Consider the following 17667-nt stretch of genomic DNA (forward strand, 5'->3'; position numbering starts at 1 on the left):
AAATGTGTTAAAATGTGCTTTAAAATGATTTGTTGTTATGTTTGTTTGTATGTAAATGTAACTTTCTGTCCCCACCATCATTTGATCTGTGTCGTCTGACAGATTCAGGAGAAAGATACGATTATGTCACTAATGTTACCAAAACAAAAGTGAAAAAAAAAACAATCTTGCTGTGGAGCATGGGGCCCTGAAATTGTGGCACTTCAAAATAAATCACTAGGACTGTAGAGTGGCAGGCTAGACAGATTCACTCACATGGGATTTTGATGGCTTTGCCCATTCACAATTATCCAGATAACAAGCTTTTTCATGAGAGACTAACTATAACTGTTTGCTGTTGAAGATTATTGACATTGTTACTCAATAATTAGAATAGTTGCTATAGTGGATGTTATCTCAATTAACCAATCAATTCTCGGTGCCGCAGAGATTTACTATTGAAAATGTAATAAGTAACTCTCTACTGCTACAGTAACATGGTGGCCAGATTTAGTGACTGAGACAGTTTGTTATATTTTAGTAAAGGGTTGTGAGATTAGTTTTTTTACTGATGCACATTCATCATCTACTGTGTAATCCTCCACATGAGGGTTACAGGGGCGCTGGTGCCAATCCCAGCTGAGATAGGTTGAAAGACAGCGTACATCCTGGACAGGGCCATAGAGACAAAGAACCATGCACTCTCACACCTATTGTCAATGTAGAGTGTCTAATTTGCCTAATCCCCAAATCTGCATGTTTCTGGTCTGTGGGAGGGAACTTGAGCACCCAAATGAAACCCACACACACACACACACACACACACACAGAGAACAAGCAAACTCCATGCAGAAAGGTCCTGGACCGGGTCCTGAACCCAGGTCTTCTTGCTGCAAAGGCAAGAGTGCTAACCACTACACCAACTGTGTGGCACAGTGGTATAAATATAATTTGATCAGATCATCGTTTATCATTTCAGTTAAAAATGCTAATGAACAAATATGGGTAGATGCCCAAAAGGCCCAGATTATTGCAGCTAATGATTTGATTCTTCAGTCATACAATGAAAGCTGTAGTGGAACATTAGCATAAGGCTAGTCTACAGTGTCAGCCTTTCATAAATACATAAGTTTAATGCATTCAAAATGGTTTCAAACATGAGTTACACGGACTCATCTTCATTGTTGTACTTCAACTTCAGCACGACAGACAAAAGTAAAGTCTCGCACAACAGTGTGGTGCTTCTGCTCAACTATGCACTGATTCGCACGATCAAAGTATCCCACATATCCAGGTCAATTTCATGATAGATTTATCAGATTTGTTTCGGTGTGTTCCGGCTGAACGGCTTCTTGATCAGTACATAGCTTCTGAAACCTGATTCTGCGCTCCAACATAGAGTACGATTCCTTTTTTTCTTTTTTCCCTCTGTCTCTCTCTTCAATTTAATCCCACTTTAGTGCAGGGTGGAAATTATCTCCTTCTGAAGCATCAACATAAAAGACTTTTTTTTCCATCACTGATAGCCATTGGATTATATTTTCTCCCCTGCAATATATTTCAAAGACTCTCAGAGGTTGAACACTATTTTGGTCTTTAATGCACAATGTCTTCAAGTGAGGCCCAGACTCACTGAGCGATGTTGTGTTCAGCATACTGAGTGACATGAATAAAGCAGGACGAGACACACAGCAGTAAAGAAGGTGGTGGGGGGGAATAGAATTACTGAGAGTTTGAAAACAAAACCATAAACATGACATTTGGAAAAGCCTGTGGCCAAAAATAGCAATCACAAGAGCAATCTGAACTGTCACAACGGAGAAGAACCAATCAGTGTGGTAGGATGATGCACTGCTTAAACACAGATGCATGGTACTGTAACCATAAAGTTAATGACGCGTTCCTCAACAACGCTTTTTTTTTTTTTTTTTGACGAGGCACACAGAGTCACAGTTTATAATTCAAATTGTGCCGTTTAGCAGCTGATTCAGAGCTAATTAGGAGTGATTGATTAAAAGCAGTCAATGTGCAGACTTTAAAACGGTTTAGAAATAAGAAAAGATGAATCACTAATGTTACACAGTGCAGGTTTCTGTTGTTGTTGTGTGTTTGTTTTTTTGCTGTTTGTTGATGAAGAAAGCTCCGAAATGATTATTGTGGTGATGAGCTGGTGAACGGAAAGGAGCCCTCAAGGAGATATTCTTTTCTCAAGGGTTAGTGGAGACAAAAACAGGACTGAAAATGAATGCTAATGCTGCTCCATGTCTGATGAATGTGTAAACAGTCCTCTCTCAACACGTTTACCACATTAACATATTAATGCAAACTAATAATGTACAATCGTGTTGTCGACAGATTGCTCTGCTGTTGACCAAAATTATATGATTGAATCATATTGAACACGTACAGTACATGTCATGTGTCAATATGTCACGTTCTGTGTTGTATTGATTAAAAACATTGTTCAGTTCAGTCGTTCAGACTGTTTCATTCATTCAACACTCAGTCCATTTTCCCTAATCTTGCATGTGCTAAGGATTCGATGTGAAGTTTTTAACAGGATAACACTTTTTTTTTTGCTTTATATTATTATTATTATATTTTGACAATTTAAGAAAACGTTTGCTGGAAATTTCCATCGCTTTTCTCATAGTTTGGTCATGGCAACACAAGGCTCAGCCAAATGGCAGCTACTCATTTATATTTATAATCTGAACTCCGGTTTTGAAGCCTCCAACTTTGAGTGGTGTCAATGTTGAGGTTAAGAGGAGTGACCTGCAAACAGTAGGTAAAAAAACTACTGTAACTAATCTGGGTGTGAAATTGATCAAGATTTTAAAATGGATCTACAGATAAATTCACTCAATTGAGGCTTTTAGTGAAGGTCAAGTCTTTCCTTTATTTTAATGATTTTGAGAGTGTCATTCATGCTTTAATTTAAACTATACTGGATTATTGTAATGCCCTCTCTCTTTTTTTATACTGCTTTTAGTTTACATTGTTTCATATCCTGTCTGCTTTATGTATTTATGCGGCATATAGCCCCTTGGCCAACTCGGTTGTTTTTAAATGTGCTATAGAAATACATTTCGATTGGATAGGATTAATATAATCTGTGCTTTATTCTCTATTTACCTATAAAAGGGACCAACATTGACAGCATGTGCTTGTAACCCTTCTGTTACCACCCTGTTGTCGCTGACAGGATTTGGCATGTATACTTCTCATTACCTTAATCCCTAAACGGTTGAATAGCTGCCAGCTATTGAAAGTGAAAGTTATCTTGTACAAACGGGCAGAAGCGCTCACTCATTGAAATTTCTTGACAATTCTACAGCCATGAAATCAAAATAAATCCAGGTGGGCCTGAATATCATGATGGTCATAAGAGGGTTAAAAAAGACACAAAACGAGTGAGACCATAAACTCATCATGGAAATGTTTAAGGATCTGTGAAACCGCCCCCTGGTGTCTATTTATTATATTGCTACTACAGGTTGACTTCAGTGAGACATGTTTAAATGGGCTCACCATAACAACAGAACCCATCCTCAGTCCTAAGCCATCCCAGTCACCTGATCCCCACCTACCTGCATGTATTGTTGCCCACACACACTAGTCCCTCATCAAATTGTCTATGTTGCCACTCTAGCCATATCACAGTCCCACCTCTGTTCTTGTGTGCTTGCCTGTCTGCTCCCTTTATGGATTTGTCTGCCTTTGTTGACTGTCTGCCTGATGTTGAACTTTGCTTTGAATTTCAACCCAATAAACCCATCCTCAATGCGACTCAGCATCACATGCTGAAAAATGGCCCTAAAGACAAAGGAAAAAAAAGTGCTTCTCTCAGACAAAATGCATTCTGCTGCATTAAGAATGTATGGGAGGCTATTGATTAAGGCTGGCCTCAACTATATGGAAGTTAAACCTGCAAAGTACTTCGAATGCCTTGAAAACCTTTGCATAATTACTCATCTTCACGATTCCATCATTGCTCACTTTTGGGCGAGGGAAAATCTGATCTAATTACTTTTTAATTCACACTGATTATGACATTCCAGAGGCGACTTTAATAAAATTAGCTGTTTGATTAGTGATTTCACGCAGAGTAGTGCACATTCTGCTCCTATCTCGTTAAAAGGCTAATGAATCTTCTGTGGCATAACCTCCACAGGTGTTACCCCAATATTTAAAATCTAAATCAATTTCTGCCCTTTATGCCGTGGCAGACACTGTGGAATTGGATTTGCAGGGCTCACAGCACCATCCATTGGTCAACTGCATCGCTGTCACTAAACCCTCGCCACAGCGTGTGCAGTCTTCGCCGTTGTGGCCTGAGATTAGATGCACATCCCAGCAGGACTTGCACTGTTCCCAAGGGACACCAGGTTCCCCGACTGACTGCTGAGCTGTGATGGAGAGGGTAATTAGAAGTGATAAATGTATTCATAGTACACGAGACAACGTGTGTGTGGAGGGTTTGTAAAGGACAGATGACATGTCTGCTAATTCAGCTGCTCACTGTCTAAACTCGTTGAATCAGATTACAATTAAATATTTCCACTGTTCAACACCAAGCCCTGGTCTCCAAGGTTAAAATGGTTTGGGGATTTTTCATTAGTATTCATTTTGATTAGTTTTTAGAGCAGGTTTGCTCGTTTGAATTTTTTGTAAATGCTTAGTTTTTATTTATATAGTTTTGTTTTTTTGTGTTGTTTGTATTTGCACGGTGCAAGATTCAAAAACTGTTCCTCTTCCTGAGTTTTAATGACAAAAAATTGAAGTTCTGGTGTCCTACGGCATATTTTGGGGTTGTTGTTTTTTTGCTTTTATATCAGCGATAGTACCTGGTACCAGGTACTTTTTTTAGTACCTGCTCTGGCAAGGGTCCAATGGAGCTGAGTACGTAGGTACTCTGCGTGAAGTCATCAGACTGCTGGCCACTGATTGGTCAGAGTGTCACAGGAAGAGACGTCCGACACAAGAATCAAGCCGAACTGTAGATCCGTCATGAGACACGTCACATTGCTTGTGAGCCAGCAGTCTCAGGGAGCTAAATCTGAGGAAAAACAAAAATGATGCACTTAGATGAACCAACTCATCCCAAATAACTACATAACCAATGTTATGTTTAACTTGCGTAGCCTTATGTCCCACACTGGAAAGAAAAAGACATTTATTATGAATGAGAAGGCTGTCTCAAATATAGCTTTTCAAACATGAATACACCTCATATGTATTTGTTTATACATATACATATACTTTTTACTCTTTGGCGTTCAACCCAGTATGAGACGTTGGTTTTATTCTGTTTTATAGTTTTATTGTATGACTTCTTTATTTGTGTTGTTTTTATACTAATTTTATTGTTTTATTGCTTATTCTTAGGTCTATTAGGTCACTCGTTGTTTATATTTTATTTGTTTTATTTATCTCTGATGTACAGCACTTTGTTTCAGCTGTTGTTGTTTTTAAAGTGCTTTATAAATAAAGTTGGATTGGATATGTATGGAATATTTGTACAAAGACGCAAACTAAACACATTTTCGCTACAATATTAGTTTGTTTGTAAACACAGATTTCAGTTTCATTTATCTAGTTAGCTAGTTTTTTTGTTAGTGTTTGGTTAACTATATTAACCTTGGTTGTCTCCTGATGTTTTCACCAAAAGTGATTGTGACCTGGATTATATTTCTCCATGGTGTGTGGGCCCCCACATCAAATTCTGCTTGGGGCCCCATAAAGGCTTGCTGTGGCCCTGCATTAAAACCACACACACACACACACACACACACACACAAACAACAGGTCAGAGCAACATGCAGGAGGATTTGTTTCACATTGACCACAGTTGCTGCTTCCATGACGACCTTAAATAAGCAATGAGACACAGGCACACGTTGCGTGCTGAATACAGAAACACAATAAAACACGTTTGAATGAAAATGCAGAAAACAAAGAGAAGACAACACAAATGCGATGACATGTATACATCAATACATACTCAGTCGATACAACTGCACGAGCACAAAAGCAAGTGTTTTGCACGGCTCTTTGTTCCATCAGCCTGTGACAATACTTATTTCTGTCAAAGCAACAGCAAAAACACAGTATAAAGAAGGAGATTGGAGCGACTGCAGACACTGGGATTGTGAGGATGAATAAAAAAGCTCATGGAGGCAGAAAGAGGAAAAAAGCAGCAGTGGAGAGACAGAAGAGAGTCAGGAGGTTACGCTTTCTTCCCTCTGAGTATAATTTGTTCTTCAGAACAGATCTTTAGTTATTTATTTTCCAGGTTCAGGTGTAGCTCGGCCTGGCCCAGTGAGGATAATCAGAGCATAGATGCAGAAACTCTAAGTGAACTTTCCAAAGTCGACCAGAATCACTCAATAGGGGCAGGAGCTTAGGGAGAGCAAAGGAGGCATGCATTGTTGTTTTGGTTTTACTGTGCAAATGTTTTTAGTCACCCATGGATAAAGAACAACAAAGCCACTTCGATGCCGGCAACCTCAATTTAGAGTGTTTTCATGCCTGGTAAACTCACCTCGATTCTCTTAAATGAGAGCTGTGGGTGTCAGTAAAGATTATGTTTCCCTGTGCCGATCAATAATGGAAACAATCACATCCGACTTCCTCCTGGTGGACGTTCACAATGTGAAAGGAATAAATGAGAGTTGTGATTACACATACAAATTTTGCCTCCAATCTTATGACCTCCTGATCCACTGAAGATCCTTCAGAGCCTTTTTTTCAGATATTCTAACGAGAGAAATCATCAGTATGTAAAAAAAGAAATTAGCGTGTGCCTTTTATATTTAGATCAACCGCTGGTTCAGCCTCATGTAACGCCACCATGGACAAACTAATCTTTTAAGTTTTGAGTTTTGCAAATGGCGTTTTCACACTATACAGTTCTAGCACGACTTGGCACAGCACAGCACGGCTCGACTCTAATTTTCCATTATTTTGCTTTTCCATTAGTGGTAGTACCTGGTACTTGGTGCTCTGGAGAGGTTCCAAGTGAGCTGAGCCAATACCGGAATGTGACGTCGACAGACTGCCGTCCACTGATTGACAGAGTGTCGTCACTGGAAGAGTGATGAGTTCGACGTCTGACACAGGAATCCAAGCGAATAATGCCGTACTGTAGATCGGTTAAAAAACTTAAAAATCCTAATTTATCTCCAACATTTAGCAAGGAAATCTCGAATTAATCTCAATATTTAACACAAGAGTCTGGTGTGTTTAGCGACAGCGCTGCCGAGAGCCGGAACCTGTTCAGTTGTGTTCCAGTTCAGTGAACTGTGTCAGACGGTGTCTGTGCTCAAGGAAGGAAGTATTGAAGTAATCTGATTTTAATGATTCAGTTACACTGAAAAGAACTGTAGTTTGTGCGTTTGGCTCGTGTATAAAATGATGTTACGGCACGTTCGTGCAGCCGTGCTATGACGACCCCGTCAAGCAGTGCTAGATCTGTATACTGGAAAAGTGCCATAACTGGAGGCGTTATATATATATATATATATATATATATATATATATATATATATATATATATATATATATATATATTATATGTTCTACAACACAATGGGAAGGGATTGGTGTGGTGAGGGTCATTCAAATGCAACATGCAACTTGATCTGCTGCAACATTTAACACTCTGTGTCTTTAAAGAACATTCAATAACATGGTCACTTTGGTGTACGGCGTGCAGGTGTAACAGCACAAATGTGCTACAGCTCACAGCATTTGTCACATTTGTTCCTTTGCCTTCAGCCGTGCAATAGAAAAACAACCCGACGTGTTCTGAGCGAGTGGATATTTCATCTTTCAAATGTTTGAGTGAGTTTACCAGGCCATCTTTGTTTAATACGACCATTCATCAGCTCATGCTGGCTCGCAGGCCAACAAGGATAAAGGTCACTTCTATATTGTTGTTTGGACCATTTTCACCATGGCTCTGGAGGATGTCAGCCAGGCTGAAACAGTATATAACAGTACACTTTACCTTACAATGGCATTGTGATAATGTTGTAATACAATAGCATGGTAATACCATCCTATTTTTATAGTAAGCACAATGGGAACTGTATATACTGGTATAACATATTATTGAAAGTATTACACTGATCATAGTCTATACAGTAATTCTCATTACAAAGACAAACCCGCATATAATTTTGGGAAAAAAAACATGTGTAATCATCTTTGTAAAATAACACATCACCATTGTTTTTAAGCAGGAAATAGCATAAGAATTAAAATATTACCATAATATTATGCCGCTGTTACAAATGTACCATGCAATTATACGCTGTTGTAACTGTACTTTAAAGTTTGCACAGAAATGCAACATTTCTGGCTGTTTTATAAATGAAATGTTTCCTCTAATGAGGGATTTGTATACGTCAACATTGTAGCTGCACTTGGTGGTTTCATCCACAGTTCCTCTGCTTAAGTGTCCTTGAGCAAGACACTGAACCCCAAATTATTTCAGGCTGACCCGGCAGCAATGTGTGACGGAAAATAGCGCCGCAAAATGAATGCTATTTTTACATTACTTCAATTATTTCTCCACTCTGCAGAGGTCTACGCTGACAAGACAGAGAAAACTGTGAGTTTTCTAGTTTATTTTAGAATTGACTCCACGTTTTTCCCGGGTTTTCTCAAAAAAAAAAAAGAGAGAAGGAAATCTTGTCAACTTTACTTCAGACAGTCCTAGAATGTCTTTCAACAACTTGTAGAAAGAAAAATGTGAAATTGTTTAATTTAACTGCGAGGAAACCAGTGACAGGTATAGCGACGGTATAATGAGAGCGAGAGAGAGTGTGAGAACGTGTCAGTTTTTTTTCCTGTCCAAAAACAAGGTGAGACTCATTTTACTCAAATACCACGGCTGCATCAATGTCGATGAAACGTGCTGCAGCTGTGGAGGAGAAACCACAGTCTCTGTTCTGCTGTGATCTGTCATCTTTGACTCTGCGTGACTGGTGCAAACCGTTAACCCTTAAACTGTATAATAATAATATGAATATGAATATGAATAAAGCAACTTATTATTATTATACACAACAAAAAACAACCTTATAAACCTTACAATTGCATTTTTAAATACTGCCATGGTCAGACATGGACTATTCCTTCTTGCATATTAAGACAAAAGGTCAACATTAATTTCAACATCACGCCATTTGAATAATAAAGAAAAACAGATCAAGTCTGTCTGCAGTCCTCCTTCAGATTATAGCTTCAAGGCAACCAGCTGGTTAAGAGGTTTCCTCGTCGGATAAATTAAACATTTATAAAAATTGTGTGTTAAAACAAAATCACAAACGTAGGAGACTCACAGTTTTGTCTCTGTGTGCCTATTAATAACATTATAGATTCAAATCTTGAACTTTTCATTTAAAGGAGTGAGGAAAGTCCGTCATGTTTACAAATCCGAACTACAGTTGCCCGCGGTCATAAAACCAACACGAGTCATTCTTATTTATAATGAGTTTGTGTATTCATTCTGATGGTGAAGGAGCTCTTTTCCAAGCAAACACTGAATTTCAAATTTCCTCATAATGTGCTCCTGACCATGCAGTGAAAACTGGAAAATGAGTTACCTGAAGATATAGAAACCAATAATGCTGAACTGAGGAGTATAACATGGCCCGAGGCTACTCATCTCTCCGGTGAACACACCGGTCATTTACCTGAGAAAAGTTTTGGTGTTATCACTGCATGAGTTCATGCTAATTAGATATAAAAAAAAAAAAAACCCACTGCACCTTCTCCCCAGATTCTTCATTACACATCTGACAACATTTTGGATTTGGATGATGAATGCAAAGTGAAAAAAAGTTGTTTGCACAAACGTGAACTCTAGACTCCGCTTGCAAATACTCCCACATAATAGGAATCAGGGTAAGTGTTGTCATACAGCTGCAAGACTGAGTGTAACACTCCATTTGGGAGATACAGGCCTGTTTGTTTGCCTCGCTCCAAACTGTTAGCATCCTCACAGGGAATTAACTGCAAGTGTCACCGACTTCAAGGGAAAATCCCAAGATCCAAAACAGGGTGGTGTAAAAGTTCCTGTGAGGAAAAGCTCTAAAAAGCAGGTTAGTCGAGTTGCGATGTGGAAATCCTAAGCAGTTTTGCGGCAAATCTGTTCAAGCAAAAATAAAATGCAGAACATATTTCCGGTCAGCAATCGAGGAGACAAAACCCTTTCCTTTGTTGAAAGTAAAACCACAAACTTTCCCTCACCCCAGGGTGCTAAATAGTTTTTATTTATTTTTTTTTTGACTACAAGAAAGATTGTTTTTTTTTCCTCACCTTATTGTTTGTCTTCTGCCTTCTACCTAGAACAGAGAAGATACAGCTCTCAGGAGCATCACTGTCTTCCTGTTTCTCCAAAGGAAATACAGAAGACATCTCACATAAAAACATTGGCAACCGCTCACTTCTCCCTTTTATTGTAATACTGCTTTTACTATTGATCCACACTCATCTTTACGTAGATTTATATTGTGAGCCGGTCCGTTTAGCCTTTACAGGCACAACATAAAAAACTGTTTATGACACATTAAAGCGCGTGATTTGGCTGGACGCGAACAGACAGCGTTTTAAGGGGCAATTATCGATGTGTTTATAAAGAGAAAGTCACATGGCGAGTATAGTGGCCGGCGCTGTTGCCTCAAAGCAAGAAGGTCACCGGTTCGAATCCTGTTATCGATGAGCTCCCACAGTCCAAAACATGCAGAGGTTAATTGGACACTCTAGATTGACCTCGGGTGTGAGTGTGAACAGTTGTTTGTCTCTGTGTGTTTGCCCTGTGATGGACAAGCGACCGGCTTTGGACACGACCTCCGCCTTTAACCCTATGTCAGCTGGGACTGTCTCCAGCTCCAGCTCCCCCCCCCCCCCCCGGGACCCTCATGTGTGGTCTTTACGTGTGTGCGAGCCCACGGAGGGCCGCTCTCTGCAGTTCTGATGTGACGCAGCTCAGCATCTTTCAATCCCTGGTTCACACAACAAGCAAGCAGCTGTTTTCAGCATAAACACCATTAACAACCAGCAGCACGCTGCACAGCGCCAGACGGCAGACAGATGCTTTTCTGGGAATATTTATAAATTTTGACCAACATTTACATAAACACTTCACAAAATCATCGTATAAAGTAAAAGAGCCAAATAGCAGTGCTGCCAGAAAGAGATTGGAGAGTGGTTATCGAAATGAAAACTCTCTTAACATTAAAAGCATCCGGGCCAATTATTATTCCCTGTGCAGATTATGGTGCAAAAGTGAAAGTGTTTGCTAAAGAGTTATACTGGAAAAAAAAGAATGTCCACCATTGTGAGCTAAATCTATGTCCTACACTTCACAGCACATACCCTCCTGACATGTGGTAGCTTATACTGTGCCACTGCTGCTTTCAGAGCGACTGCAGAACAGCCAGACGTTGGATAAAACCAAACGATTCTCTGGATTTTGAAGACTTGGTGTGAATTCCACCCCTTTTTTTCACATCCCTGTGTGAAGCCGCAGCTCTGAATTCAAAACCCCGCAAAGCGCCGTTTAGCCACAGTCCCTGTGATACTGAATGTTTTACTTGAACAGGCTATTGGCATGCTCCCCCCCGGCCTTCTGCAGAGGATTAATATTAATTCCATCCAAGTTTCCCCGAGATTCAAATAATTAAGATAAAGAAAGTGTTTCAGGTCTGTTGTACTCACAGGTGATCGGTTGGAGCAGCAACGTCTGACACAGCTGAAAAGCACCTTCGCTGAGATATCCCAGAGTACTGGTTAATGACATCTGGGAGATATTGCCACAGCTAATTTATTATACAACTTAAACTGTGCTGTGCCACTGCAGATTCAGTATCAAAGAAGCCTTTTTTCGCCTTGTCGTATCTCAGTGCTGCATTAAATGTTGCTCCTGTGCTGAATGCCAGCCTCTGGAGAAGTATCACTGGACCCATTAGATGAGGGAAAAAGGGAGATCTTCCAACTCTAGTTAGAGGCCTGTGCAGCTGATGTTTGGGTTTGTTTGTCAGACACCACGGGGGTCTGGAGTAGTTGGGCTGACATGCCCTTAAATGCTTCACAGGGGCAGTTAATCACACAGATCTCTGGCAATGAAATCAGCCAAGTCAGAGAAAAGTTGGAGAGACACGGACAGGAGGGACAGAGGGAGACTAAAATAGACGGACCAGTGCCAAACAGGAGGTAGAGGAGGGAGAAAGTAAGTAATGATACCAAACATGACTGGAGCAAACAGCTGTTCGGTAAACACTAAACTTCTTTTATTGTCGCAACACTCAGTGTGTTAACTGATTACACCGACTATTGACATCTCATTTGTTTAAAGTGTTCTGCAGGTCGGCAGATCACAGAGTCAACAGCAAAACCATAAAAATCTGCTGGTTTATCACAGTGTTGGCAACGTGCGAGCCCTTTGCATTCCTCCCACTCCCACTCCCTGTCTCTCGCTGCCAATCACAGGTACGTGCACGCTCTCCTTGCCATAGTTAGATTAAATAACTAAAAGACATCACGGCTTTGATGCTGACTCCACGCTTTTTCTTCTTTTCTTTTTTTTTGAACAGTCGTAACAATAAATAATCATAAGATCCAGAGGAATTTGTCACACAAAAAGATATATAATGAAACACATTCACTGTCTGCAGGTTGACAGACACTGCTGGTGACCAAGCAAATGGACCTTTGTTGGTATTTCAATGAGAGGGGAAAAGGTGAGTGCTGCAATGCATCACAAAATAGGAATATATAATAATACATACATCTCATTGAAGTTATAAACCACTGCAATTCAACTCAAACAGCCTTCAACAATCGGGGCATATTTGTCTGGTTTGAGGACAGAGCTGTGTTCACATGTCGTGTTTATTGCTAAATCCCTTCTGTGGGTCAAATTGTCCCTACGTTGCACATGACGTCAGAAGTGGCACACGCGCGCGGAGATGCGGTGAATTAGTGTGTGTGTCACAGGACTCCTCATCATGTTCTTCCAGCCCGGCCTACACACACTTAGACTCAGCATCATCTGTGCAGCGAGGTTTCAATTAGAAACAGATATAGATCCTTACACTGCAAATGATTTAAGAATGTGTACTCAGCTCGTGTTTGAGGAGAGAGACACATGAGACCGCGTGTGTGTGTGTGTGTGTGTGCTGACAGCAGACAGGAGGCAGATCATTTTCTTTTCTGCTTTTTTTTTTTAAATCTAAGGCATGTACAGAGCAACGGTGTCCGGCTCACTCCCTGGCAACTCGAGGTCAAAGTCTTTAATGAAACAAGCTCGCTGTGTCCGCCGCTGACGTTTCATTTCTCATATTCGTGAGAGTTTCAGACTGACAAGAGGAAACGGCATCACATTATTCATCCATTTAACATCTCATCTTTACGCCGCTCTCATTTCTTTTTTAAATCGTGCACCATGGCTTTTCATATTCATGCATATTACTTTGCAATTTCACGCAAGATACAAAGGTAACTCCATTCTAAAGCCCCTTTCCCACCTATGGTCCCAGCCTTTCCACTACAAAAATACTGCAGTGACTTTGTTTTGCACGCGACACACAAACGAGTGAATAGTGACTTGTAGAGCAGCTGTTTTCAGTGTAATATTTTCATACTTCCTCCATGACCGGGCACAGCACTAAAGACATGCATACATACACACACACACACACACACACACACACACAGCCAAGAACCTAAACCATAACCAGTAATAAACCCTAACCTTCCCTATAAATCTTAGTCCTAAACTTAACCAGTTCCTCACAAATGAGGTTCTGCTGCAATAGGAACCAGGTTTTGTCTCCATGAGGACTACCGGCCCTGACAAGGTCATTGTTAGGGCCATAAAAACAGGTAGAAATACAAGCCTACACACACACACACACACACACACTCACAGACATAATGCAATCCGTAGCCGCTTACCCTAACCTTCACCTGTTCCTCGCAAATTAGGTTTCTGCTGCATTTGGACCAGGTTTTGTCTCCATGAAGACTACCAGTCCTGACAAGGTCAGTGTTTATGCCACAAAGATACAAGTAGTACACACACACACACACACACACACACACGTACATGCCCATGACACGGCACAGCTTCCAGCCCGAATGCTCTACACTCAGATTGACAGACGTAAACATACGCATACACAAAACACCACAACAGACATCAGGCTTCACACCTCTGCCACTGACACAGAGGAGACTGACAGAGCCTGGACATGGAGAACAGCAGAAAGGCAGCGTTGAGTAGCAATACCAGCACTCTGCTCTGCTTCTCATCTGGCTCGTCCGTGGACAAAGCCCATCCGTTAGAGTGCAGGTCACGCACATGCAGGAATACAGATGAGCTGCCGAGTCTTTCCGTCGTGCTACTCAATGATTTAAGGGGCGAGATTAAACAAGAGGAGCTGCCCTCACGTGTGTCAGCGGAGAGGGACGTGTGTACCCCTCTCTCTGTTGGGATGTGAAGGCATTTGTGTTTACACGGCCGACGTGTCGCACGTGCACCCACTGCGGTGCCTTTGTTCACTCGTTGTTATTGTGTTTTCAGGGCCTCTGTGTGTGTGTGTGTGTTTTTTACTGGCCTGGTTAACTGTGTACAAATACACTTGCGCGAGAGTAAACAAGACACTAGTGACAGCATGTGTTTCAGTGTGCTGTGGCAGCAGAACATAGGGCCGCACTGGTAGACAAACCGAATAAATCCTTTGTAGTGAAGTAACAAAAAAAAGGATTCATGGCTTGTGCACAACTCATTAAGCGCCGACTCTCTCCCTGCCCAGCACAGTGGGTCAAGTCCAGAGATCCTAATTGGGTTAAGAGTGGGTATGTTCAGTGTATCCACGTGAATCCCAGTGTATCCAGGAGAGTGCCTCCAGTTCAGCTCGTCGACCCTCTGACTTAATCTGCCTTGACAGACAAAATTGAAAAGCACAAGTTAGATTGGGGGAAAGAGTGGCTTCACTGGTCTAGCAGCGGTGAACAGTCAGTAAATACTGTATTTTGTTCTTAAGCACAGATCAGACCTGCTTTATACTTTACATCTTTACTACAACGCACAGGCAGCCGTGCGTTGTCCATTATCTTCACTGCTCACCCCTTTGAGTGTCTGAAGTCTGGGATTCAAACCAGCGGCAGTCCTAATCACTGCACCACAGAGTGTATAATGAGTCTTTATGACGAGCCATGACCAGCTGATATTAACCAGATTGATATTAACAATTATCTGAATATGAGGGGCGATGTGTAATGTCACATGTATGATTACTTGGACCCCCAACATAAGATCATATTCAGTACAAGCAAACCATCGTATTCCAGGCTCACTCTGATCACGCAGACATTAGTGTCCTCATGTTAGAATTTTCACAATGGAAGCAGGCGTGAGTCATAACTGTATGACTGTGACATGTGAACAGAAATAGTCCAATAGCAACTCATGTGAACATCACAAACTGCATAATCAGTCAATCCGAGTAACTACAGTCATTTTACTGATGTCAGCGTGGCATTATAGTCGATCTACAAGTGGCATCAGAGGAATAGAGGGAAATATAAAAGAACGCCGGGTTTTGTATTTTTATGGGATTTGTGCACAATATAGAAAAAATACTGCTAACCTCATCTTTTATTTACATTTCGCCAACAGCAATCTCTGTTGTGAGACTGCTTTATTCTCTCAAGTGAAATTGTGAATGTGGAACTTTCATTCTGCGCTTATGTAAATAATTCAGTGCCGTTTTAAAAACACTGCGTTTTTGTTTGTTTGTTTTTCTCTTAATGACACGATCAAGTGCAGTGAAATTGATTTGACATGAATCAAAGAGCTGAGTGGCAGCAGGGTTTTTGTTTTGTTCTCTTTCGAGTCTTCACTCGTGACCATTATCAAAAAGCAGTGAGAACACACAGATGTAAAAGATTAATGCCTCTGCAGGTTCCCGCCTGTGCTCCACGTGTTGACGCGCAGGTGAGGTGACAGCTCGATTTAAATTCACCGAATACAGGCGCTGATGGTCAGCAGAGAAAACCGCTGAGCTTATTCATAAATGTTTCACCACTCTCCAGGACGTGCACAAGTGTGTGTGCGTGTGACCGCATCAGTGAGACGAGGGCGTTTATCTCTCTGAAGACAGCAGACTTCTTACAGCTCGAGGGGAAATCAGTAGGCAACACCACTGATGATGTGTTTGAGTGTGTGTGTACATGTGTGTGCGTCACCTTAGCCTTTGGCAGTGGTCAGAGTGCTCACACCACCTAGTGGCATTGAAGCTGTGAATCTATCTGCCCACAGGAATATTACAAAAATAATAACAAGAAAACAAATAAGACTAATCACCCAGTCGATCTTTCCATTCACAACACGGTGTGAAGTGTGACTGAACGACAAATGCTGCCACATGGTATTAAAAGGTCATTTGTTGCTGGAGTTAATCTCACAATAAACAAACATCACAAAAAAAGAAAAGTACAGCTTGTGCACAGGGGAGAGGTACACGACTGGGAGGACAAATGGAAGGGTCAGGGAAATTGTAGTCAGAGTCTGTGGTAGATGGAAAGAATGGATGCTGGGGGGGTGGAGGGGGGAGCTGTAAAATTCAGTTGTAGTTCTTCGCCTCAGGCTGTGCAGCTTCACCGAGACGCCTTTGATTGACAGTTGAGAAGCGTTAATCCCCCTGTGCTCTGCATCCGTTTCTCTCTCACTGGAGGACATCTTATCAATCTCATTAACCTATAGTAAGGCATCTTCCCCACCCCACCCCCCATGTTTACTCTCATCTTCATCGCTGCCACCGATCATCAAAGGGGGGAATAATCTCACCGCATTTGACTGCGAATGACTGAAGACCTGGCATGAATAATGTGCAAAGGTGGATGAAAGGAAAGCGTGGCGGTCATCTACATGCAAGATTTCTGCTGTCTTGAATTTTAAATGTACTTCCACCGCCGCCTGTGTCACCTCATATTTACATGCTGTGCAATGACACATTAAAGACATAATTAAGCACCATTTGCGCACTCTTAACTAATCCCGTTGCCCCGCCCTGAAAACCCCTGACGTTGCTGATTTAAAGCCCACATTTGTTACCGCTTGTTAGATCACAGTTGACGCAGCTGTCGCCCGCATGGGATCACTGTTGCCAGATAGTGTTTTACTACATTCCCCCAGCTCCCCGAGCTATTTGTAAGTTTGACTCTGAGTGCAACAAGAATCTTTTGTTTCCATTAAGCAACAGTCAGTCAAACCAGCGTCGTGTCCACAAACTGTCACCACTGAGTACTGTTAAGTACACCAACCACACTTTGGACGCAAACTCTTTGTCAAGGATGAAAAAGAAGCAGAGGTCTCACAGACACACACAGAAAGTTCAGTATTCAGCAGCTGCTACACACACACACACACACACACACAAATACCAAAGCAAACTAAGACATCACTTCTGTTTGGAAGCATTAGCCACCTGTAGCTCAGACGCCCAAAAAACAAAGCTCAATTATTCCAAGGAAGAAAACAAGGTGAGTATATTGAAAGTAGCAATATTTTTTTTCATTTTGAGATACAACTATTTACATGTAACCAAAGACAATGTCCTTGAAACAGTACAAACTATTTTGCGATGTTTTTTTTTTTGTTTTTTTTCCAAA

This window comes from Solea solea, chromosome 15 (genome assembly GCF_958295425.1).
Source record: "Solea solea chromosome 15, fSolSol10.1, whole genome shotgun sequence".
In the NCBI taxonomy this organism is placed as follows: Eukaryota; Metazoa; Chordata; class Actinopteri; order Pleuronectiformes; family Soleidae; genus Solea; species Solea solea.